Below are 26,914 nucleotides of genomic sequence, written 5' to 3'. Positions count from 1 at the left end.
TTATCAGCATGTGACATTCCCAAGTGGCTGGGGCCTGCAGGCTGGGCAAAGAATGCAGCCTGAACAAAAATAAACCTGTTACATTCCTTGGCAGACCCCTGCCCCTTCCTGCTCTCCAGCCATCCATCCTCGCAGCAGAGTCTGCCAGGGAAAGCAGAGAGAGGGCGAACAGGGTGGAGGAAGTCAGTGTTGCTAACCGGAGAGAGGGAGAGGAAAAGAGAGGGAGAGAGAGAGATGGGGCGAGAGAGAGGAGAGGAGAGGGAAGAGAGAAAGAGAGAGAGAGATCACCTTATATGGGAACGTGCGCAGACAATATGTGGCAATGGCTTAAAGGGCAGCAGAGGTCAGATACCAGACAGATGGAAGAAATTAAACATGGGACAGAGTGTGTTCCTGGGCCCTGAAAACAGCTCTTGTTTCACAGTGAGTTCGCACAAAGCCTGGCCCATTTTCCTTTTTTGCCTAAGCCCTGCAAGATGTGTGTCCTAACCTCTCCATGACTCTGAGTCAGGCCCCTTGATTCCGACTCTGTGGCTTGGCAGCGGTCTCAATCCTTTAAAGTCATTTCTTTGACGAACAAAATTCCTTGTTGCAAATAAAAAGGAAATGCCCAGACCTATTTCTCAAGAGTTTCCAATATCTCTCCAAAGCACACAGATAAGTAGTTAATGAGTAAATATTCCTTCATTTCTCATGCATTCATTCAACAAAGATTGAGGACCTGTTATGCCTCAGGCACTGAGTAAGGGGGTGGAAAGATGGCAATGGTGACGATGATGATGACAATTAACATTTGTTGATTTGCACTCATTTGATAAATATTTCAACAATTAATAATTTACTTTACACCTTCTATGTTCCAGTCATTGATGATACAGAACATTTATCTACATCATCTTGTTCCTGCCCTTGTGGAGTTTACAAGGAAGGCAAGGGATATTGAACACATGATCCCACTGAGTCCTCACAATAGTTATTTGAGTTAGCTTACTAGTATCATCCCCATTTAACACAGAATTTTCCAACCTCCACACTATGGACATTTTGGGCAGGATAATCTTTGTCGTGGAGGGGCTGCTGTGTGCACTGCAGGATATTTAGCAGTGTCCCTGGCCTTCTACCCAACTAGGTGCCAGTTGCAACCATTCCCCTCCCCCTAGTTGTGACAACCAAAAAATGTCTCCAGACATTGCAAACTGTCCTGGAGGAAACAAAATTGCTCCCACTTAAGAATCACTGATTCCATGGATGAAGAAATAGAGGGTTAGGGCAGGCTAAGACATTTCCTAAAGGTCATACCACTGGTGGGTAGGACTCACACCCTGGTCTATCCAAAGCCCATGGTCCTTACCATTGCAATGTGAAACTGTATTTCCTTGACAACAGATGATTGTGAGTTTGGATGGTTGTAGACTTCATTATCTCATCCTACAAAATGGAAGTTATCTGTGTTAAATTTGGATCCTCTGGGAAGCAGATGCCAGGACAGGCTCAGACTTGCAGGGGATCAAGGGAATGCCTGTGAAGGATAAAGGGCAGACGTCTTCAGACTGGGATGCTGGGTTAACACCTGGGGAAAGAGACAGGGAAGGAAGGAGTAAGAGGAGCTGCAGATAGCAATGAAGGTCTCAGAAAGTTTTGACTGGACTGATGAGGGCTTCCTGAACAAAGTCACTGGTAGAATGAATCTCAGGTAAGCAGCAGTGGGGCTGTGCTACCACCCCCGCTGTGCTGTCATTGGCTAGGAGCCATCTGAGGAAATATGGCCTTGGCGTGAACTTGGTGGATCCAGAGGAGTGGGAATGCGGACTGTGAGGCAATCGTGCTCTCCGTGCAGACTCTCACTCTCTCTCTTTTTTTTTTTTTTAAGACAAGGTCTCATTCTGTCGCTCAGGCTGGAATGCAGTGACATGATCACAGCTCACTGCAGCCTCAGCTTCCTGGGTTCAAGTGATTCTCATGCCTCAGCCTCCTGAGTAGCTGGGACCACAGGCGCATGCCACCATGCCTGGCTAATTTTTGTATTTTTAGTAGAGCCAGGGTTTCACCATGTTGGCCAGGCTGGTCTCGAACTCCTGACCTTAAGTGATCCTCAAGTGATTCCAGCCTCCCAAAGTGCTGGGATTATAGGCATGAGCCACTGAGCCCGGCCATACAGACTCTCTAGAGGGAGATGTGAGCGGTGCACTCCATGGCTGCTACATCATCAAAGTGGTGCCCATTGGTCACATTCACTTTAAAGCAAGGAGACTAAAAAGGCACCAGTGGTGCAGTGGGGAACAAAGCCAGGTTGGCGTTCTTTAAGCAGAAGTGTTCATTTTCCTTGCATTGTCTTGAGCTTCTTAGTGATCTTCAAAGTCAGCTCTGACTTGAGTTCCATCAGTGAGGAAGTAAAGAGCACAGCCTTGAAGGGCTACTGGTTAGCTGGTGTCTGGGCCTTGGTTTCCCCATTTGCATGATGGAGTTAACCTGCCCTAACTCACAGGGTTGATGTGAGGATTTAATAAATGTATAGGAAAGTTTATGGAATGCTACACATTTGTTTTCAGAAGAGGATGTGAACCCTCTGCCTGTTTCTTGTTTTCTTGTAAGGACATCTCCCTGCCAGCCACCCTCTCATTCTCCCAAGATCCATCTCTGCACCTACACAGGGGACCACAAACTAGCTAAATTAGATAGATAAGCTGTACTTGGCTCATAGGGTATTTTAAAAAAAGAACCACCATTTAAAATTCAGGCATTTTTGGGAGGCCAAGGCAGGCAGATCATCTGAGGTCAGGAGTTCGAGACCAGCCTGAACAATGGTGAAACCCTGTCTCTAGCCAGGCGCAGTGGCTCACGTCTGTAAACCCAGCACTTTGGGAGGCCAGGGTGGGTGGATCACCAGAGGTCAGGAGTTTGAGACCAGCCTGAACAATATGATGAAACCTCATCTCTACTAAAATTACAAAAATTAGCAGGGCATGGTGGTGTGTGCCTGTAGTCCCAGCTACTTGGGAGGCTGAGGCAGGAGAATCTCTTGAACCTGGGAGGTGGAGGCTGCAGTGAGCCGAGATTGTGCCATTGCACTCTAGCCTGGATGACAGAGAGAGACTCTGTCTCAAAGAAAAAATAATAAAATAAAATAAATAAAATTGAGGAATTTTACATAAAAATCTGGATTTCCAGGCTGCCTTGAAAAATTACTCTTTCCAGTTTGTGGTTTGCGACCCTGTGGTGGACTTGCTGCCTAGTGTGGACTCGTGGTGGGGTTCAGGAGATTTCTGTGCTTCTCAGACTCCAACCTCCGTATTGCTTGGCGTCCCATGGGAGCTGGATGAGGGGCTGGGACCAGTGTAGATTGCAGCAGGTAGAGGAGCAAAAGCTCTGCCACTGTGTAGGATGGGTCAGGAAGGGCCAGCCTGACTGCTTAATAAATCAGAGTGGATGGGGGAGGAAACTGACTGGCAGTCTGAAGGTCTGGCTTCTGGGTTCAGATTTTTAGGCTTCATTTCTTAACTTGTGAAATGAACACAGCTGGACATAGATCTAAAGATGTCTGTGATTGCATATTTCTGTGAACTGATGAATGCAGATTTCAGTAACAACAGTTTTGATAGGCAATGTATAAATTCCAATACCCTGAGAAATATTGAGAACTTTTGATTCGGTAATACTACTTCTAAGAATAAACCTGAAGAAGTAATATTTAAATTATATACATCTGTGATCTCCAAGCTCACTGCAGCAATTACAAAGAAAATTCTCAAAGAACCATGATCGCAAAAGCTAAGAAAATGGCTAAATAAACACAGTTAACTTCACGAAAAGAATATTTAAAAACTATGTTTATGTTAATAAGGGAGCCATATTTCTTTATTACACTATTATGTTAAGTCAAAAAAATGGAAAATCTGGCCAGATGTGGTGGCTTGGCTCAAACCTGTAATCCTAGCACTTTGGGAGGCCATGGTGGGCAGATCACTTGAGGTCAGGAGTTCGAGACCAGCCTAGCCAATATGGTGAAACCCCATCTCAAAAAAATTAGCCAGGTGTGGTGGTGTGCGCCTATAGTTCCAGCTACTCGGGAGGCTGAGGCAGAAGAATTGCTTGAACCCAGGAGGCAGAGGTTGCAGTGAGCTGAGATTGTAGCATTGCACTCCAGCCTGGGCAACAGAGGAACTGTCTCAAAAAGAAAAAAAAAAAGGAAAATTTTAAGAAAATACTCAAACATTAAAAGATATTTCCCACTTTTCTATTTAAAAAAAAAAAGATAAGGAAAAAAAAAAAAGAAAAATTAGAAAATCTTGCCATACTGTGTGGCATAGATTGGCTGGAGCTGAGGAATGCTACTTGCTTACAATGGGGCATGCACTGTCCAGTCTGCCACAGTCCCCACCACTCCCTATTGTCTCTGATCCTAAAGTCAGTGTCAGTTGATGGTGCTCATCACGTTTGTGCTGCCATTTTTCTTACAGTGATATTCCTTTGTCTCACAAATTTATCAAAGAGAAAAGGAAAGAGTAGACCAGAAAGGCCCCTGATCTTTCTTATACCTGCCACCACTTCACAGGCTTCCATCACCACCTGATTGCTACTGCATCTGAGTTTACCTTGGAGCCCGCCATCCTTTTAAGCTCGTCTGAAACCTCTTTCCTAATATTATCTCTGCCATTTCATAAGAACCCCTTGCATTTGTATTTCCCCTTCACTTTCACAAAGCACTGCCAGCCACAGGAGGTCATTCAATTATTCCAGCCACCCAAGAGGAACGTATTATTTCCTTCATTCTAGAGAATTGAATCTAGAAGATGAAGTGATTTATCCAAGGACACAGCTGGTTAATGGCAGAGCAAAGTCCTTCTTGACTCTGAGTCCATTTTTTCCATTACTCTAGGAAACAAAGTATGTCTGAACTTTCAGTTGCAAAAGACAGAAAGTTAACTGAAACTGGCTTAAGGCAAAAAAGGCAATTGATTCGATTACGTAACTGGAAATCCGTAGAAGCCATGGACTTCAATACAACTGGCTGGGGAAGCGCCAAGGTTTCCCTCAGGGTGGTCACTCTTCCTCCATCTCTCAGCTCTTCCCTTTACCGTGTTGGCTTTATTTCCAAGTATCCTCTTTCTGCTCCTGATAGCAAACCAGCCACCAGCTCCAGGTTTCATCCTAACTGCTCCAAATCCAATGGAGAGAGAGCTTCCCTTTCTAGACAGGCCCCACAAACGGAACAGAGTCTCCTTGGTCTTGATTGGCCTGATCTAGTCATGTGCCCAGCTGTGAGACAATCACTGGTGGGAGGGATTGATGAGAGTTGGGTCATGTGACCACCTGGAACCAGGGGGTAGGGTTAGCTGCACCCAAGCAGGAGCTGAGGGCCGATGGTGGGGAAGGAATGACTCCTCCAAAGGAAAGCCAGGTGCTCTTCTCAGAAGTGGGGAATGAGGCCAGGACGGTAGCTCACGCCTTTAATCCCAGCACTTTTGGAGGCCAAAGTGGGCGGGTCACCTGAGGTCAGGAGTTCAAGACCAGCCTGGCCAATATGGTGAAACCCCATCTCTACTAAAAATACAAAAATTAGCCGGGCGTGGTGGCACGCGCCTTCCCAGCTACTCAGGAGGCTGAGGCAGGAAAATCACTTGAACCCCAGAGGTGGACACTGCAGTGAAATGAGATCGCACCACTGCACTCGAGCCTGGGTGACAGAGTGAGACTCCGTCTTAAAAAAAAAAAAAAGAAAAGAAAAGAAAAAAAAGAAAGAAAGAAAAAGGAAAAAAAAGAAGTGGGGAATGAATGCTGAATAAGACAAAGAACGAGATATCTACAATACCTGGAATCTTCCTGGTGCAGGCCCTTCTGCTCTGTGGGAGCCATCCTTATTCCCTCTTTCTCCGTTCAGGTTGCCCAAGTAAAGTCTCGCACATCCAACTGCTCTGAACTCCAGTGAACTTGTTCTTCTGGGTACTCTCAGCACAGTGAGAATCTGAACCACACACACCAGCACTCAGCTCTATAGCTGTGGACTGAATGAAAGAATGAGGAGATAATTTGTGTGGATTGCGATAATTAGAAAACAGTGCCAAGTTTGGAAGGAAACAAACAAAAAAAATGTTAGTGTGACTCTCTCCGAGTGCTGGGAGTATGAACGACTTTGGCTTTGTTTCCATATTCCTTTCTGTATTTTCTACCATGAGGAAGCACTATAAATGATAGTAGCAAAAAGGAAGTAATGCCAGTCTGGTTTAAACAGCTGGCCTATAAGCAACGTGAGGGCAAGGGCCAAGTGTTGGTTCTGTGCTATTCCTAACTCCTAGCAGCAAGGCACACAGCATCAGAGCTCCTTAGAGCCTGCTGGGAGCTACATTCACAGCATCAGGGCTTAGAACAGAGACTGTTGGTCCCCTTCCCAAAAGCCAGCCCCCCGACGTTCTTCTTTCACATTCTCTGAACCTCAATTTGTGTGGTGTCCTCCCTCCTCCTTGTAGTTATGTGTTTCATGGAAGACAGATACCAGCCCCAAGCCCTGCACTAGAGAAAGAACCCTCTAGTGAATCGGTCTATGCCAGGGTTTCTCAACTACAACACTGCTGACATTTTAGGCCAGATAAGGCCAGGCGCAGTGGCTCACGCACGGATTCCCAGCACTTTGGAAGGCCAAGGTAAAAGGATTGCTTGAGGCCAGGAGTTGAAGACCAGCCTGGGCAACATAGCGAGACCCCTGTCTCACACAAATTTTTTTTTTTTTTTTAAAGGCCAGATAATTCTTTGCTGTGGGGCTGTCCTGCATCGTAAGGTTTCAGTAGCATCCCTGACCTCTACTCAGTAGATGCTGGTAGTATCCTGCCCTCAGTTGTGACCATCAAAAATATGAGCAAATAGTACCAAATGTCCCCTCCAGGATAAAATCACGGCTGGTTGAGAACCAGAGGCCTAAGCCTTCATGTCATTCTCATTCCCTGGCTAGTGATTGGTTTAGGCAGGGCCATGTGATCCATTTCTGGCCAATGAGATGTGAGAGCAAATCAGCTGGGGTGGGTAGTTCCTTTTATAAAAAGACACAAGGAAAAGGCCTTTCATCTTCCTTTGGGTGTTGCCCCCCTTGGCTGCCGTGCTTGGGAATGCAGTTGCCATCTTGTATCCATGAGGGGGACCCACACTCAAGGGCACTTTTGCCCATCGTGATGAAGGTGAAACAATGGAGTGAAGCTGCTGATGTTGTTTAGTGGCTACCTTTGCTACCTTGCAGTTTACTTGTTAGGTAAGGTGAAATTTTCCTAATGTTTGTGTGTTTAAGCTAATTTGAGTTGCACTTTGTTACAGCATCTTATCCAACCCTGGAGTCTGTTGATGACATAGCACACCCAAACAGATCAAAACAACAAACAAGGCTGAGCGTGGTGGCTCACATGTGTAATCCCAGCACTTTGGGAGGCAGAGGTGGGTAGATCACCTGAGGTCAGGAGTTCCAGACCAGCCTGGCCAACATGGTGAAACCCCGTCTCTACTAAAAATACAAAAATTAGTCAGGCGTGGTGGCGGGCGCCTGTAATCCAAGCTACTTAGGAGGCTGAGGCAGGAGAATTGCTTGAACCCAGGAGGAAGAGGTTGCAGTGAGCTGAGATCATGCCACTGCACTCTAGCCTGGGTGACAAGAGCAAAACTCTGTCTAAATAAAAAAATATATATATATGGTGGTGCACACCTGTAGTCCAGCTACTTGGGAGGCTGAGGCAGAAGAATCACTTGAACCTGGGAGGTGGAGGTTGCAGTGAATAGAGTCAACTAGTCTCTAAGATGGAGCTGATTGTGAACATGCTAGTGCCGGGTGCAGTGGCTCACTGCTGTAAATCCCAGCTACTTGGGAGGCCAAGGTGGGAGGATCCTGGGTGGCCAGGAGTTCCAGGCCAGCCTGGGCAACATAGTGAGACCCTGTTGCTAAAATAAATAAATAAAACCTGGAGAGGCGGAGTTCGGTGGCTCACACCTGTAATCCCAGCACTTTGGGAGGCTGAGGCAGGTGTATCACCTGATGTCAGGAGTTTGAGACCAACCTGGCCAACATGGTGAAACCCTGTCTCTACTAAAAATACAAAAATGAGCCAGGCATGGTGGCTCATGCCTGTAGTCCCACCTACTCGGGAGGCTGAGGCATGAGAATCGCTTGAACCCAGGAGGTAGAGGTTGCACTAAGCCGAGATTGCACCCATGCACTCCAGCCTGGGTGACAGAGCAAGACTCTGTCTCAAAACAAACAAAAAACATCTGGAGAAAAAAAAGAACAAGAAAATGCTAGGCCAAATGACATAACCTCTAGAAGCCACTGTTTGCTCACCTGTAAACTGGAGGAGAATAAGATGAGAATTCTGATATCGAGGATCAGAAAGTGCTTCATGAACCATAAAGCAGGTAATGGATTATCGATGCCACGCAGCCCAGACATACAGCAATGTGTTCATACCATTCTGATAGTCTAAATTTAGGATGTGGTGTGACCAAAATTACTGGTTGTTAAGTTTCTTATGCTTCTGAGGCTCTACTTCCTCATCTGTGCACTGTGGCAAGACCTTGTTCTGACTATGCACTGAGGATAAAATAAGGCTCTTTGAAGAAGAGTGACACAGACCACTAACTAATTATTTCAATGTTCTTGTCCAAGGCCAGACAAAAGCAACCCAGATCCATAGAGAATGTTGGTGCATCGCTGCCCTCTGCTGGTCAGTAGTAGCAGTACCATTATGGTTTCAGAGAGGAAAGGGTCTTTACAAAGGGATTCCTGGAAAACTAAGGCACAGAGAGGGGAAGGGATTTGCTCAAGGGCAGAGTTAGCTTTGGACAAAGTGACATCCAAACTTGAGATTCCTGATCCCTAGCTCCTTCTAGAGGGAGAAAAATAAGGGCTGGAAACTTGCTGATTTTTGGTTTCACTCTCACTAGGTTCTGCACGGCATTTATTTTCTCTTTTTCTTTTTCTTTTTTTCCTTTTTTTTGAGACAGAGTCTCACTCTGTTGCCCAGGCTGGAGTGCAGTGGCATGATCTCAGCTCACTGCAACCTCTGCCTCCCAGGTTCAAGCAATTCTCCTGCCTCAGCCTCCTGAGTAGCTGGGACTACAGGTGCCTGCCATCATGTCTGGCTAACTTTTGTATTTATAGTAGAGATGGGGTTTTACCATATTGGCCAGGCTGGTCTCGAACTCCTGACCTTGTGATTTGCCCACCTTGGTCTCCCAAAATGTTGGGATTACAGGTGTGAGCCACCATGTCTGGCTCTGCATGGGGTTTCTAAATAGCCTGATTGGAATTTCTCTCTCCTGGTCTTTGCCACCCAAACTGCTTGGATTTCTTGACCTTGTTTTTTTTTGAGACAGAGTCTGGCTCTGTCACCCAGGCTGGAGTGCAGTGGCGCAATATTGGCTCACTGCAACCTCCGCCTCCCAAGTTCAAGTTATTCTTCTGCCTCAGTCTCCAGAGTAGCTGGGATTACAGGCGTGTGCCACCACGCCTGATTAATTTTTGTATTTTCAGTAGAGATGGTTTTTTTTGCCATGTTGGCCAAGCTGGTCTCGAACTCCTGACCTCAAGTGATCCACCCACCTCAGCCTCCCAATGTTCTGGGATTACTGGTGTGAGCCACTGCGCCTGGCTTTTTGTCCTTTTCTTCTTAGCAGGATAACTACCTGAGGCCCCATAAGGCCCAAAATCCTCTTGGGTGCTGGGTGCTTTACGAAAATTATCTTGGATCCTTACAACTACTTTGTAAGTTAGGCCAGGAAACTAAAGCTGAGACACAAGTTAAGACACTCGCCAGAGGTCCAACAGCCAACAAAGCACAGAAGCTGAGATCTGAGCACTCACTTGAGACCCCCTCAAGGCCCATAGTCTATTTGCCACCAAAAAAAAAAACAAACAAAGCAAAACACTGTGGTAACTTGTGTTGGAGATGATCTGTTTAAAGTAATCTTGTGTTTTTTGATTACCCTGAATGGTATTTGTTGGGCAGACACACGTGAAGCCAGAGTGGAGCGAAGTTTTTTTTTTGAGATGGAGTTTCACTCTTGTTGCCCAGGCTGGAGTACAATGGCATGATCTTGGCTCACCGCAACCCCTGCCTCCCAGGTTCAAGCGATTCTCCTGCCTCAGCCTCCTGAGTAGCTGGGATTACAGGCATGCGCCACCACGCCCGGCTAATTTTGTATTTTTAGTAGAGACGGGGTTTCTCCCTGTTGGTCAGGCTGGTCTTGAACTCCTGAACTCAGGTGATCTTCCCGCCTCGGCCTCCCAAAGTGTTGGGATTACAGTCTTGAGCCACCATGTCTGGCCGGGAAGATTTTTTTTCGAGCACCTGTCACGTGCTGGTGATACTCACTTGCATTATCTCTGTTAATTCTTCTATTGACACAATGTGATCTTGAATCCTGTCCACAATATTGAGGCACAGATGAAGAAATTAGTTCAAAGAGGTTAAGAAATTTGCCCAAGGTCATTCGGTGAAAGCTGGGATTCAGACTCTAATCTCCCTGCTTGATGTTAGAATCTAAGTAATTATGCTTTTTTTTTTTTTTTTTTTGAGATGGAGTTTCGCTCTTGTTGCCCAGGCTGGAGTGCAGTGGCGCAATCTCAGCTCACTGCAACCTCCGCCTCCTGGGTTCAAGCAATTCTTCTGTCTCAGCCTCCTGAGTAACTGGAATTACAGGCGCCCGCCACTATACCTGGCTAAATTTTTGCATTTTTAGTAGAGATGGGGTTTCACCATGTTGGCCAGGCTGGTTAAATTATGCTTTTAAAAACATAGATAGGGGAAAACATATGGAGGCAGTCAGGGTGGACCACAGGCCTCCCCACCATGAAACCCTTCAGACTCTCTCACAGAAATGAGGGGAACTAAGCCAAGTGCAGTGGCTCATGCCTGTAATCCCAACTTGGGAGGCTGAGGCGGGAGGATCGCTTGAGCCCATGAGTTCAAGGCTGCAGTGAGCCATGATTGTGCCACTGCATTCCAGCCTGGGCAACAGAGTGAGACTCTAACTCAAAATAAAAGAAAAGAAAAAAGAAAGAGGAAAGGAAAGGGAAGGGAGGGGAGGGGAATGTGGGGTAGGGGAGGGGAGAAGCGAAGCGAAGCCGGGCGCAGTGGCTCAGGCCTGTAATCCGAGCACTTTGGGAGGCTGAGGCGGGCAGATCACCTGAGGTCAGGAGTTCGAGACCAGCCTGACCAATATGGAGAAACCCAGTCTCTACTGAAAATACAAAATTAGCCAGGCGTGGTGGCACATGCCTGTAATCCCAGCTACTCGGGAGGCTGAAGCAGCAGAATCGCTTGAACCCAGGAGGTGGAGGTAGCAGTGAGCCAAGATCGCATCATTGCACTCCAGTCTGGGCAACAAGAGCGGAGCAAAACTCTGTCTAAAAAAAAAAAAAAAAAAAAGAAAGAAAGAAAAAGAAAAGAAAAGGCATGGTGGCTGATGCCTGTAATCCTAGAACTTTGGGAGGCCAAGGCAGGCACATCACTTGACCCTAAGAGTTTGAGACCAGCTTAGGCAACATGGTGAAACTTGTCTCTAAAAAAAATACAAAAATTAGCCGGGCATGGTGGCACACACCTGTATTCCCAGTTACTTGAGAAGCTGAGGTGGGAGGATCACCTAAGTCTTAGGGGCAAGGCTGCAGTGAGCTATGATCGCCCCTCAGGACTGGAAGTCCACCTAGTCTGGGTTCAAACCCTACATTTCTGAACACTACTGTGTGCCAGGCCCTGGCAAGGCATATTTCTTTTAATTCTCCTGACAACACTGTGAGGTTGGTACAGTTATTATCACCATTTTACAGGTGAGGAAACTGAAGCTCTGAGACATTCATTAGGTATCTTGCTTAAGAGCAAGAGCAGTGGGCAAGCCCAAGTGTTGGTAATTTGCCAACATTTGATGAGCTGATTCATGGTCTTATTGCCATTTGCAGACAGGAAAACAGAGTTACAGACAAATGAAAGTGATTTGCCTCAGGGTCTTCGTATTTGCTGTCCTCTCTGCCTGGAATGCTCTTCCAGTTAACTCCTTGGCTCACCCTCTCACCTTCTTAAGGTTTTCACTTAAACATCATCATCTTAAGGAGATCTTTTCTGATCACCCTATTTAAAAGTTTACGCTGGGCATCATGGCTCACAACTATTAATCCTAGCGCTTTGGGAAGCTGAGGCAGGAAGAACACTTGAGCCCAGGAGTTTGAGACCAGCCTGGGCAACATGATAAAACCTGGGCTCTATAGAAAATACAAAAATTAGCCTGTGTGGTGGTACATGCCTGTGGTCCCAGTTACACAAGAGACTGAGGTGGGAGGATTGCTTGAGCCAAGGAGGTTGAGACTGCAGTGAGCCATGATTGTGTCACTGCACTCCAGCCTGGGCAACAGAGTGAGACCTTGTCTCAAAAAATAAATAAATAAGGCCAGGCATGGTGGCTCAAGTCTGTAATTTGGGAGCACTTTGGGAGGCCAAGGTGGGTGAATCACCTGAAGTCAGGAGCTCAAGACCAGCCTGGCCAACATGGTGAAAACCTGTCTCTACTAAAAGTACAAAAATTAGCCAGGTGTGGTGGCAGGTGCCTGTAATCCCAGCTACTCGGGAGGCTGAGGCAGGAGAATCGCTTGAACCTAGGAGGTGGATGTTGCAGTAAGCCAAGATCACACCACTGTACTCTAGCCTGGGCAACAAGAACAAGACTCTGTCTCAAAATAATAATAATAATAATAATAAATAAAAATAACCCCATGCTTCTATCTCGATGACAGAAAGACAACCCAAGTCACAAGTGAGCAAAGGACTTGAATAGACATTTATCTAAGAAGATATACACGTGGCCAGTGACCACATGAAAAGATGCTTACCACGTAGTGATTTGTATTAGGGAAACGCCAACCAAAACCGCATGACATACGACTTCATTTCACTAGGCTGATTATTATTTTTAAAATGGAGGCCAGATGCTCATGCCTGTAGTCCCAGCACTTTGGGAGGCCAAGGCGGGCAGATCACCTGAGGTCAGGAGTTCAAGACAGCCTGGCCAACATGGCGAAAGCTGGTCTCTACTAAAAACACAAAAATTAGCTGGGCTCAGTGGCAGGCCCCTGTAATCCCAGCTACTCGGGAGGCACGACAATCACTTGAACCCGGGAGGTGGAGGTTGTACTGAGCTGAGATCGCACCACTGCACTCCAGCCTGGGTGACAGAGCGAGACTCTGTCTCAAAAATAATAAGTATTGGTGAGAAAATAAAGACATTGGAACCTTTGTGCATCACTGATAGGAATGTAAAATGGTGCTGCTGCTATAGAAAACAGTTTGACCATCCCTCAAAAAGTTAAACATAGAATTGCCATATGACCCAGCAGTTCCACTCTGAGGTTTTTACCCAGAAGAACTGCAAACAGGGATTCAAACAAACTTTATTTATTTTTATTTTTTAATTTTTAGTAGAGATGGAGTTTCACTGTGTTGGCCAGGCTGGTCTCGAACACCTGACCTCAAATGATCCATCTACCTCGGTCTCCCAAAGTGCTAAGACTGCAGGCATGAGCCACTGTGCCAAGCCTCAAACAGATACTTGTAAGCCGAATGTTCATAGCAGCACTATTCACAATAGCCAAAGATGGAAACAACCCAGATGTCCCTAAACAGATGAATGGGTGAACAAAATGTGGTCTATCCATGCAATTCAATTTTGTTCAGCCATAAAAAGGAATGAAAGGCACATGCTACAACATGAAGGAACCTTGAAAACAAGGTGAGCTTCTTGTGAAAGGAGCTAGTCACAAAAGGCCACATAGCGTATGATGCCATTTCTGTGAAATATCCAAAAACAGACAAATCTGTACAGAGAAAGAAAATTGGTGGTTACCAGGGGCTGGAGGAAGGGGGAATGGAGAATGGAGAGGGACTCCTTAATGGGTATGGGGTTTCTCTGGGACAGTGAGAATGTTCTGGAACTAGACAGAGACAGTGGTTGCACAGCATTGTGAATGAACTAAATGCCACTAAATTGTTCACTTAAAAAAAAAAATAGAGGCCAGGCACGGTGGCTCACACCTATAATCCCAGCACTTTGGGAGGCCGAGGTGGGCGGATCACCTGAGGTCAGAAGTTCGAGAACAGCCTGGACTCGAACTCTGGTGAAACTCTGTCTCTACTAAAAAAATACAAAAAGTAGCCAAGTGTGGTGGCTCATGCCTGTAATCCCAGCTACTCGGGAGGCTGAGGCACGAGAATCACTTGAATCCAGGAGGTAGAGGTTGCAGTGAGCCAAGATCACGCCTGTATTCCAGCCTGGATAACAGAGTGAGACTCAGTTTCAAAACAAACAGACAAACAAACAACAACAATAATAGAGATGGTGTCTTGTCATGTTGCCCAGTTGGTCTCCAACTCCTGGGATCAAGCAATCCTCCTGTCTCAGCCTCCCAAAGTACTGAGATTATAGGCCTGAGCCACCGCACCAACGAATTGTTCACTTTTAAATGGTTAATTTCATGTTATGTGAATTTCACCTCAATGGAAAGGCTCAACCCCAAACATGCCTTATCTTCCCTCCCTGCCTGATTTTTCTCCTAGTGTACAGGGCTCCTCATATACAGTATGTCCGACTTACGTGTCCATTGTTCATCCTGCTTCTTTAAAATAAACATTCCAACAGGGTAGGGATTTTGTCTGTTTAGTTAACTCACGTATCGCTAAAGAGTCTCTGGTACTCAATAAATATTTGTTGAATAAATGAATTAGATAGGGTGTGGTGATGAAGAGAGTCCCGCCGCCATCCGCACCCCCATCTCTAATTCTAACAGGCTCCTGTTAATGATGATCCCCAGTCTGGGCTCATTTTCCCCTCCTTTTCCTGAAGAGCCGCATCCACAGGCTCTCGCTCAGCTCAGCCCCTTTAAATCCTTCTCTGCTGAGAGTTTGAGATAAAGGGGGCCACGAGAGAAGACAATGAATCCATCACAATGTGTGATGAGTTGTCTGCTCTGTGACTTCCCACAGCAATTTATCATGACCCGGAACCACAGCTGTGAGGCTGGGTGTTCACCTGCCAGGACCTCGCTCCCCAACTGCTTCGGAGAGGGATGTTTACAGGAACTTGTCAATAACCATTTACTGAACAGCTGCTCAGATGCAGCCCTGTCCCAGGCACTCAGCCAAATGACAAATGAACTACATAATCATTCATTCATTCGGTGCTTCATTGATTCTGTGATTGATTGATTCCTTCATTCATGTGGTTGTCAAACATTTGTTGAGCACTTACTATGTACCTTGGACTGTGGTACTTGATTTCAAAGATGTCAACACATTATAGACCAGGATTTCTCAGCCTAGGCACTGTGGACATTTGTTTTGTTTTGTTTTGTTTTGTTTTTGAGACAGGGTTTCACTCTATGGCCCAGGCTGGAGTACAGTGCGCAATCACGTCTCACTGCAGCCTCAACCTCCTGGACTGAAGCAATCTTCCTGCCTCAGCCTCTCAAGTAGCTGTGACTACAGGCACACACCACCATGCCTGACTAATTTTTTGTATTTTTTGTAGAGACAAGGTCTCCCCATATTGCCTAAGCTGGTTTTGAACTCCTGGGCTCAAGCAATCCTCCTGCCTCAGCCTCCTAAAGTGCTGAGATTACAGGCGTGAGCCACTACGCCTGGCCACTGTGCATACTGGGACCAGACATTTCTTTGTCACAGGGGTTGTCTTATATTTTAGCAGCAACTCTGGCTGTAGATGCCAGTAGCACTCCCTCAGTCATGACAACTAAAATGTTCCCAGACATTGCCAAATGTCCTTGGGGCACACAGTCACCCCAAGTTGAGAATCACTGGTCTAGACAACTATATTTTCCACAAATTATCAGACAGAGAAAAAAATGCATTTATTTTTGCTGTTTCCTCTCTCTCTCTCTCTCCCCCCCGCCTCCCCACTTACCTACCTATCTAGCTAGTTACGTTGGAAGGCAAGAGCATAACTACAGCTAACATTTGTAAAGGACACACAGTAAGTGGTCATTTTATCTTGGTTATTCTCACAACAACTCTATGGAGAAAATACCACTAACGCTCATTTTACATATGAAGAAATCAAGGTTCAGAGATGTTAAGCAAGTTGTCCAGGGTCACATGAAGATTAAGGGGCAGAGCTGGGCTTCAAATCCAGGTCCATATGGCTCCAGAGCACATGCTCTGCACCACTGCACCACACATTCCCTGGCACAGAGCCTCACACATTGTAGTGATCAATAAACATGTATTGCCTGGATGAATGAACACAAGAATGAGGTAAAGATTCTGAGAAAGGCCTGGAGAAGCATAGGCTTCAATATAGGGGCTTGACATTCTGGAGGAACATGTATTATCTTAATTATTTCCATCCATCAGGCCATCCATCCATCGATCCATCCATTCATTCACCAAGCATTCCCCAAACACCTGAGTTGTGCCTGGCACCTAGGAGGAATTCTGGTTTCAAGATCTCATAGTCAGCTGGGCATGGTGGCTCATGCCTGTAATACCAGCACTTTGGGAGGCCAAGGCAGATAGATCACTTGAGGTCAGGAGTTTGAGACCAGCCTGGCCAACATGGTGAAATCCTGTCTCTACTAAAAATATAAAAATTAGCCGGGCGTAGTGGCAGGCACCTGTAGTCCCAGCTACTTGGAAGGCTGAGGCAGGAGAATCGCTTGAACCCGGAAGGCAGAGGTTGCAGCGACCTGAGATCACACCACTGTATTCCAGCCTAGGTGACAGAGTGAGACTCCATCTCAAAAAAAGAAAGAAAGAAAGAAAAAAAAATTCTCATAGCCAAAGAGGACCCATGAAATGTGCTCAGGAATAATTGCAACATCAGCTACAAAGTGAGAAGCTACGTTATGAAGGGGCACATAGATACTACATTAGCCAAGACTTTTGGTCAAAAGTGATAGGCATGCCTGCTCCAATTGGCTTAAGCAACAAAGGGAGGTTACTGGCGCCTAAATCTAGTCGAGGTTGCAGGTATGGCTTGATCAGCGTGTTCAAATGATGTCGTCAGAAATCCCTCCATCATTTCCCTCTGGCTTCCTCTGAGTCAACTTCATTCCCTGCTAGCATGATGGCCACCAAGAGCTTTAGGCATACAACCTGCCAGCTTAGCAACTCCAACTCAAAGAGCACCACTTTTTCAATAATTTTAGCCAAAATTCCAAGACTCATATTAGACCAACCTGAATCATGTGCCTGCTCTTGAACAAAGCACAGTAGCCAGGGGAAAATGATGCTTTGATTGTCTAGTTCTGTGTCCTGAACCCACCCCTGGGACTTGTGGATGGGGACAGCTTGACCTGAGCCATATCAACTGAAAATATAGGAAACATGGCGCTACTAAGAGATGTCTATTCCAGGTATGATGGAGCCTCAGAGGAGAGCAGGAGTCTCTTTCAGCTGGTGGATCAGGGGAGGCTGATCCACCCTGTCCACACTGGTCCAATAAGCCACAGCTATAGATATGAAGGTCTGTTGAGTTCAGGTTGAGCTAGAGGGGGAGGTTGGGCATGGCAAAAAAAAATCTATCCATCTCTGCTACAGTTAAATATTTGAATATTGGATTGTTTATGGATTAATGAAATCAGTGACCTCTGTGGTCATCTAGGGACCCAGCACATTCCCACAGGACACAACCTAGCACCTGGTCAGAGCAATTGTTCATACCTGAGATCCTGAACTTTCAGACCCTCCCCTAGTCCCCACCAGCCTCTGTCAGTGCCAAGCTGGACAGAACAAACCACATGAGGTTGGTTGGGCCTCTTTCCCCTGGAAAAATGCAGAATGGTCATTTGTCTATATGTCTATTTATTTGTCAGAATGTCTATACATTCCTGGACAAATAAATTCTCTTCTGGGAGCTTTTTCCTGGCTGGGCTATGTTATAGGCTTCATAGCCACCCAGATCCCCTGGGAACCCAGAGTTCCTTCCACGTGTAGGACAGGCTAGTCATCAACTCCAGGTCAGGGGACTGTCTCGTTTGTACTGGTGGCAGGAATTCTTGGTTGTCCTCAATTTGGTTGTCCTGACTTTCGGTGGGAAACATGGTCAACAGAATAAGGACTGCATTTCCTACCTTCTACTGCAGGTAGGTGTGACTGCATGACTAAGCTCTGGCCAATGACCTGCAAGTGGTAGTGACAGGTCATGCCCTTCAAGGGAGGAACATGCCCTTTCTTTCTCCTTTCCTTTTTCTTCCAGCCTTCTGTTTAGAATTGAGTTCTGGTGGGAACCACTTAGGACCATGCTGATGAGGGTAACACCATAGAGATGGCAGAGCTGGGGCTGGGCGTAGTGGCTCATGTTTGCAGTCCCACCACTCTGGGAAGCCAAGGTGGGAGGATTGCTTGAGACCAGGAGTTTGAGACCAGTCTAGGCAACATAGGAAACCTCGTATCTGCAAATAAACTCCTAGCTCAAGCAATCCTCCCGCCTCAGCCTCCCAAGTAGCAGGGCTATAAGCACACACTACCATGCCTGGCTAATTTTAAATCTTTTCTTTTTCTTTTCTTTCTTTCTTTCTTTCTTTTTTTTTTTTTTTTTGTAGAGATGAGGTCTTGCTATGCTGCCCAGGCTGCTCTTGAACTCCTGGACTCGAGAGATCCTTCTGCCTTGGCCTCCCAAAAGTGCTGGGATTATAGGCATAAGCCACTGTGCCTGGCTTATACTCTCAATAGAGAGGTCCCAATTGGCCACTGGTCAGCCAATAGTCAGGCTCTCCTGGGCAGATGTTCACCCTGATCCAATAAGCCACAGCTATGGATCTGAAGGTCTGTTGATTTCAGGTTGAGCAAGAGGGAGAAGTTGGGCATGGCAGAAAAGCCTAACACTCTCTGCTACAATTAAATATTTGAATATTGGATTACTGAACCTGGGCATAGAGTCCTTATCTTCTAAGAGCTTATATCCTATTACTATTTTATTATTATTAATAACATATCGTTGTTAATTAATAGCTACAGTTCACTAAACATTATTAGGTGCCAGGCGTGGTGCTTATAATTAGAAATCCCACTGAATTCCCTTAATGAAAATTAGGCAGTCAGAGACCTTTCTTCACAGATCGCAACCCCAGGGATGTTGGGGATTTCAGAAATGTGTTTTGGGGAAAGAAGTATAATTATTCGACTTTCACTTAATCAGAGAAGCTAAGTGGTAGGTGGAGTTGTAAAGGAAGGCAAAGAACTGGGCAGGCAGATGCTAAATGGGAGATTGTTCCAGGCATAAGAGAAATGGGGGTGGGTATGAAAAAAAGTGGGAGAGCGAGCGAGAGAGAGCCAAGGGAAATTTGGTTTAGACTGGATAAAAAGGCCAGTGAACAGGGGGAGTTTTGGTAACAGCTATGCCATGCTGTCAGGGAGAAGTACACAGATCTTCAATCATAGACTCTACCACCATCCCCTCTCCTCTTCCTGCAGGTGGGAAGAGCCAAGGTGCTCTCCCTACCCCTTCATCCTGGGGCCTTCAGAGATCCTGAGCTCATTCTCCTGACCTGCCCGTTGGTTCTGGCCCTCACGTCCTGTTTGCTGTACTTACTTTATCCCATGTCACCATCTCCATGCCCCAGTCTGGTGACAATCCCACTTCCTGCCCATTCCATTGGCTTCTCCATTTGACTTGGAGCTCTTCAGCTGGATCGAGACAACTACTCTGATGAATGCCATGTCACTGGCTCAACAGAATGGGCCCAAGTGAGTCCATATCATTGACATGAAGGTGCTGTCAGTCTGGTGGGGGCTGAGGGAATGAGACTATGTTTTAGCTGTGTTTGTTTGATTGTGAGGAATAGACGGTCACAAACTGAGGGCATAGTATACGGATGCTCAGAGAGAAATACAGAAGACGAGATCTCATAGAAAACAAGAAGAGATGTCGTAAATGAGTCAGGCTTCCTGGAGTCCAGGACTAGGGAGGAACTCTCTAATGAGGATTACTCCAAGGAGTCTCAGGGCTGATGGGTCTTCATGCCGAAGCCCCACATTCAGCTCCTCTCTTCCTTCTCTTGATCTCTCTGCTTCTGCTTTTTGTCTCACGTCCAAAATGTCCAACTATTCAGCATAACTTTACTCTGCTTCCCCTCTCCATGCTCTGTAGCAAAATGCCCTGTTGGAATTAAATTAAAAATTTTAATCTCTGCTTAGTGAGAGAGATGGTGACTCACTGATGCAGGAAGGTATTTCCCCTTCCAAGGGTGATGTATTCAGCTTTTGGGTTAAAAAGGAGATGCTATGAGGCACAGGTGGCTAGCCGGGTAGATTACATAAAAACACACAAGAAATGCTCTTTCTGTTAAAAGAAGAAAAAAGAAAAAACAAAACTTGGCCAGGCACAGTGGTTCATGCCTATAATCCCAGAACTTTGGGAGGCCAAGGCAGGCAGATTGCTTGAGGTAAGGAGCTTGAGAACAGCCTGGCCAACATGCAAACCCCATCTCTACCAAAAATACAAAAATTAGCCAGGCATGGTGGCACGCTCCTGTAGTCCCAGCTACTCAGGCGGCTGAGGCATGAGAATCGCTTGAACCTGGGAGGCAGAGGTTGCAGTGAGCCAAGATCACGCCACTGCACTCCAGCCTGGGCGACAGAGCGAGACTCTGTCTCAAAAAAAAAAAAAAAAAAAAAAAGAAAAGAAAAGAAAAGAAAAAAGAAAAGAAAAAAACTTGTTTCCTCAAAAACTTAAATATAGAATTACCACAAGACCCAGCAAGTCTACTACTGGCTATATACCCCAAAGAATTGAAAGCAGAAACATGAACAGGAATTTGTAGAACCATGTTTATAGCAGCATTATCTCCAGTGAGCTGAGATCGTGCCACTGCACTCCAGCTTGGGCAAGAGAGCGAGACTCTGTCTCAAAAAATAAAAATAAAAAATAAAAAAAGAAGTCCCAAAGTAGGGTGGCTCCTGAGTTAGTTAACTCAATGGTTCAAACCAAGTTCCTTCCATCATTCTGCTCTGCCATTCAGAACATGTCATTTCAGAAAGACCATCTCTTCTCACATCTGTTTCTTAGGAATGACTCCTTCCTTCTTTCCTTCTTTCCTGCCTTCCTGCGTTCTTTCCTTCCTTTCCTCTGTCCCTCCCTCCTTCCTTCCTTGACGGGATCTCAGTCTGTCACACAGGCTGGAGTGCAGTGATGTGTTCATAGCTCATTGCAACCTTGACCCCTGCACTCAAGTGATCCTTCCACCTCAGCTTCCCAAGTAGCTGGGACAACAGGCATGCACCACCATGACTGGCTAATTAAAAAAAAAAAATTATAGGCAGGTCTCACTGTATTGCCTAGGCTGATCTTGAACTCCTGAGCTCAAGCAATCCTCCCATCTCAGCCTCCCAAAGTGCTGAGATTACAGGTTTGAGCCAGTAGGCCCGTCCACTACATCTTTCTTTAGAAGTCCCACAACAAATTTCCTCTCACGTTTCATAGCCATACACTCGTTTTCATACCCACTCCTACACCAGTCACCCACAAGTGCAATGGGACTAACACAATATTCCCGAATTGGGGATGAAGTTGTCTTTCTCAAGAGTTTAAAACCTGAGTAAAATTGGGTATTCTGTTAACAATGAAAATAGAATGGTTTATTTATTTATTTATTGAGACAGGGTCTCACTCAGCACTCACTGCAGCCTCGACCTCCTGGGCTCAAATGATCCCCCCGCAACTGCCACCCAGCTTCCAGAGTAGCTGGGACTGTAGGCGCACACCAGCACACCTGGCTATTTTTTCTTTTTCTTTCTTCTTTTTTTTTTTTTTTTTTTTTTTGAGACAGTCTCGCTCTGTCACCCAGGCTGGAGTACAATTGTGCAATCTCGACTCACTGCAGCCTCTGCCTCCCGGGTTCAAGTGATTCTCCTGCCTCAGTCTCCCGAGTAGCTGGAATTACAGGCACCCGACACGATGCCCAACTAATTTTTTCTATTTTTAGTAGGGACAGAGTTTCACCATGTTGGCCAGGCTGGTCTCAAACTCCTGGCCTCAGGTGATCCACCACCTCAGCCTCCCAAAGTGCTGGGATTACAGGCATGAATCCACCCCTGGCTATATTTTCTACTTTTTGTAGAGAAAAGGAGTCTCACTATGTTGCCCAGGCTGATCTTGAACTCCTGGGCTCGAGGGATCCTCCTGCCTCCCACAGTGCTGAGATTTCAGGCATGAGCTCTCATGCCCCACTTCGAATAAATTTTGAATGGGCAACTAAGAATGTCTGCTATACCCCCGAGACTGACAAGCTCTCGGGATTAATGGACACGTGGGAAGGATTGTTTCAAGCGTGCTTCTATTACCAACTAGCAGGTGGGGAGTATGAGTTCCCAAATTCTGGATCAAAGGTGGCTCACCCACAGATTCTCGTTCCAGCCTGTGAGATGGAGTAAAGGAAGAATGGGGCGTGCTCTTTATTTTTAAGGTCATGACCTCTGCACAAACAGTTCCCTCTCCTTCCTGCCCTAAGTAAGCCCTGGCTCTTCCCTGACAGTCCTTGAAGCCCTTCCCAGGGGATGGTGGTCCTCCTCTCAACCCCATGGTGTCCTCTGTCCTCCACACCTCTATTACTAGATCCATAGTCCTCCATCTTAAGTAAGCACTGAGGCTCCTGGCATCTGGCTGTACCACCTTCTGTGCCTTCTCATTGATGATGCCTACTCATCAATCAATCAACCAGTCAATCAACCCTTATTCTCAGAGGGCTTTGGCAACTGGCTTATCCTTCTCACCCAGTTTCTACTGCCATATTGGTGACTTTAATGACCCAGGACCTGGTCAAACTCCTGGCCCCTCAGTTTGTGTCCCTTCTTATTCCAATGACCTTCACCTCCACTCTGCTTTAGTCACCATCTCCCAGGACCATGTCCTGGACCTCAGTTTCTCCTGGAACGAATCTTCCTCTAAAGTCTCACATTTCTCTGATCACAGGCTCTGTTCTTTTGATCATTCTAGCTTAGCCGTTCTTTGAACTCCAGAATCCCTTGGCCCTTCCACTTTCCCCCTCTCAGGACGCTCCTTCCTCCATTTCCTTTCCCATCCAGCCTAGATTCCATGATCTTTGCTATACCCAGGCATGGACGTTGTGAACAACTCCCCAATATCCATTCCAACCCAGATGGTTGGTCCAAGTGGGTCATGGTCATTCCCTGTCTCTTGTCAGGAGAGGAACAGGCATGTGACTCACTTCTAGCACTAGAGGGTAGAGTGAGGTGGGGCGAAGGGGACTCTGGGAAAAATTTTCCCATGAAAGAGACAAAATAATTGATTATCTTTCTTTCTGAGGATGAACCCAACAACAAGGGTGGCAGTACAGAGAGACAGAAAGAATCCAGATCCTTGATGATATTGTCAAGCCACTAAATCAATCCACTCTGAAGCTTATCTTCCCCCAGGATATCCTAGTACATTAAATAATCAATTATTTCATATTTAAGCCAGCTTGAGTCAGGCATTCTGCTACTTTCAGACAAAAGCACCCTAAATAACATAATTTGCAACTTAGAGCAAAAGCCCAGTCCTGGATCAATGTAAATTTCCTTCCGTCCTGTTTTTATATTTCTTCTGGTTAGATTGGTGGAGAAGACAATAGGTCCTCAATCCTCCAGAAACCTCAGACATCTCTCTACCATCCACCATTAGGAGAGCCTTAGTTTTCCTCATCTATCTCCAGCCTTTGTTTAAGGTTGTAGAAGACCTGGGTTGTTATGTAAAATGGCCAGCTATCTTGACTAGGAAACAGATATTTTTTGAATTTCCCAAGGATAGCATGGGTATTCAGCTTGGGTTGAGAGGAATAGAGGGGAGATCTTGAGGTTTAAATAAATCCAGCATTTATAAGAAGGTAGGGTAGGTATATCCAGATTAAGTTGAGTGAACCAAGTAATTCCCAGTGGCTGAACTGAGTCAGGGGACAAAGAAAAGCTTTCTGCCCTGTGTTGTGGCCTGACAGGGGATGCAAGTCCCAGGAAAGGGTGATCTTTGGGCAGAGCAACAGAATCAGCCTTTTGCTCCTGCATCTTGGGCCTGGCTAGTTACAGTCCCAGTAACACATGTTGACACCATAACAAACAGTAGACACCAATGATGACATATCTTAAAACTATGTGAACCACTTGGCAAGTCCTGGTGGGTTGCTGGGTGTGGAGGTGGAAGGCGGTTCCTGTTGGTGGGAAGGCCCCAGGTCGCTCTCATAATCTCAGTCACCTAGACTGCTGGCAGTAACAAATTAATGGTCTCCAATTCTTACCACCACCCGGGAATTCCTGTTTCCCTGTTGGCACTCTTCTCCCATTCACCATAGCAACTATTTTGAATCTTCTCAACACTCATCCCACTTCCCACCCTCCTGCCTTCCCTCTCACTCTCATCAGGCAACTCTGCCTCCTATTTCTTTTTCTTTTCTTTCTTTCTCTTTCTCCTTCCTTCCTCCCTCCCTCCCTCCCTTCTCTCTCTCTCCCTCTCTTTTTTTTTCTTTCTTCTTTTTTGAGTCAGGGTCTTGCTCTGTTGCCCAGACTGGGGTGAAGTGGTACAATCATGGCTTACTGCAGTCTTGACCTCCTGAGTTCAAAGTGATCCTCCCACCTCAGCCTCCCAAGTGGCTGGGACTACCCTGCCTCCTGTTTCACACAGAAAATATTTTTTGGGCCAGGCACGGTGGCTCACACCTGTAATCCCAGCATTTTGCGAGGCCAAGATGGGCGGATCATGAGGTCAAAGAGTTCGAGACCGGCCGGGCGTGGTGGCTCAAGCCTGTAATCCCAGCACTTTGGGAGGCTGAGACGGGCAGAGCACAAGGTCAGGAGATTGAGACCATCCTGGCTAACATGGTGAAACCCTGTCTCTACTAAAAAATAAAAAAAAGCTAGCCGGGCGAGGTGGTGGGCACCTATAGTCCCAGCTACTCGGGAGGCTGAGGCAGGAGAATAGCAAAAACCCAGGAGGCAGAGCTTGCAGTGAGCTGAGATCCGGCCACTGCACTCCAGCCCAGGAGACAGAGCTAGACTCCGTCTCAAAAAAAAAAAAATAGTTCGAGACCAACCTGGCCAACATGGTGAAACCCCGTTCTCTACTAAAAAAAAATACAAAAATTAGCGGGGGGTAGTGGTGCATGCCTGTAATCCCAGCTACCAAGGAGGCTAAGGTAGAAGAATCGCTTGAACCCAGGAGGTGGAGGTTGCAGTGAGCCAAGATCATGCCACTGCACTCCAGGCTGGGTGACAGAGCAAGACTCCATCTCAAAAAAAAGAAAAAAAAGAAAGGCCTGGCGCATTGGCTCATGCCTGTAATCCCAGCAGTTTGGAAGGCCGAGGCGGGTGGATCACTTGAAATCAGGAGTTCGAGACCAGCCTGGCCAACATGGTGAAACCCCATCTCTACTAAAAATACAATAGTAGCTGAACATGTTGGCACACGCCTATAATCCCAGCTTCTTGGGAAGCTGAGGCAGAAAAATTGCTTGAACCCGGGAGGCAGAGGTTGCAGTAAGCCAAGATCACACCACTGCACTCCAGCCTGGGCAACAAGAGCAAAACTCTGTCTCAAAAAAAAAAAAAAGAAAGAAAGAAAGAAAAAAGAAAAAGAAAATATTTTTTATTTTTATTTTGCTATGTTGTCCAGGCAGGTCTCAAAATCCTGGCCTCAAGTGATCCTCCCACCTCCGCCTCCCAAGTAGCTCGGACTACGGGCATGAGCACAAGACTTTACACAAAATAGATGCCATCTATCTGATTTATCTTTATATCTTATAGAGACAGGGCTCCCTCTGTTGCCCAGGCTGGTTTTGAACTTCTGGGCTCAAGCAATCCTGCTGCCTTGGCTGCCCAAAGTGCTGGGATTACAGGTATGACCCACCACACATGGCCTCCACCTATCTTCGTGTTTAATACTTGACTCCATTCTGTTCCAGTAATTTATCTGTCAGGTCCCTTACTAGAGTGGCTTTAATTACACAGCTTTACCATCGCTCTTTTTTTTTTTTTTTTTGGAGACGGAGTCTTGCTCTGTCGCCTGGGCTGGAGTGCAGTGGCGGGATCTCAGCTCTCTGCAAGCTCCGCCTCCCGGGTTTACGCCATTCTCCTGCCTCAGCCTCCCAAGTAGCTGGGACTACAGGCGCCCGCCACCTCACCCAGCTAGTTTTTTGTATTTTTTAGTAGAGACGGGGTTTCACTGTGTTAGCCAGGATGGTCTCGATCTCCTGACCTCGTGATCCACCCGTCTCGGCCTCCCAAAGTGCTGGGATTACAGGCTTGAGCCACCGCCCCCGGCCTACCATCGCTCTTAATATCTCCTGGCCACTGGCTTATTTGTGAAGTGTTCATCCCGTGGCCTCTGGGTACTCACTGTCTCCTGGTTTTCCTCTCCTCCCTAGTGCCTCAGCTTAGTCTCCTTGATGTTGGTGTCCTTCAGGGAGCTATCTTCAGCCCCCCCTCCATGTCACCGTACCCTCTCCCTGGGCAGGACCGTGGCTCCACTCTTGCCCCTTCTGCCCATTTTCCAGGGTGCAGTCAGAGTGCTCTGAGTTGCAAATGAGATCATGCCACACCCCTGTTTATAAACCCACTTATTGCTCTCAGGGAAAATTCCAGACAGACTCCTTAACACCAGCACATACGGCCGGACGAGGTTCAGGTGAATGTAGTTTGTTTGGGAGGTGACCCAGGAAGAGGAATGGGGAAGGGAGGCAGGGAAGGGAAGGCAGTCGACACAGGAAGCACTAAAGAGCAGGTCACGGCGGGCGTGGTGATTCATGCCTGTAATTCCAGCCCTTTGGGAGGCTGAGGCGGTTGGATCACTTGAGGTCAGGAGTTCGTGACCAGCCTGGCCAACATAGTGAAACCCTGTCTTTACTAAAAATACAAAAATGAGGTGGGCGTGATGGAGCGTCCCTGTAATCCCAGCTACTCGG

At 46.6% G+C, this 26,914-nt stretch overlaps 1 long non-coding RNA gene across 1 annotated transcript; it reads right to left on the bottom strand.

The window, feature by feature from the left end:
• Positions 1-818: 818 nt before the first annotated feature.
• Positions 819-26,509, bottom strand: LOC102133784 (uncharacterized). Its single transcript, XR_282251.5, has 3 exons — positions 26,350-26,509; positions 5,810-6,002; positions 819-1,570 (listed from the first exon to the last, which is right to left on the bottom strand). It is a non-coding gene; the product is annotated as an uncharacterized lncRNA (long non-coding RNA).
• Positions 26,510-26,914: the final 405 nt, after the last annotated feature.

This window comes from Macaca fascicularis, chromosome 11 (genome assembly GCF_037993035.2).
Source record: "Macaca fascicularis isolate 582-1 chromosome 11, T2T-MFA8v1.1".
In the NCBI taxonomy this organism is placed as follows: Eukaryota; Metazoa; Chordata; class Mammalia; order Primates; family Cercopithecidae; genus Macaca; species Macaca fascicularis.
This window is presented reverse-complemented; position numbering and strand designations above follow the sequence as displayed.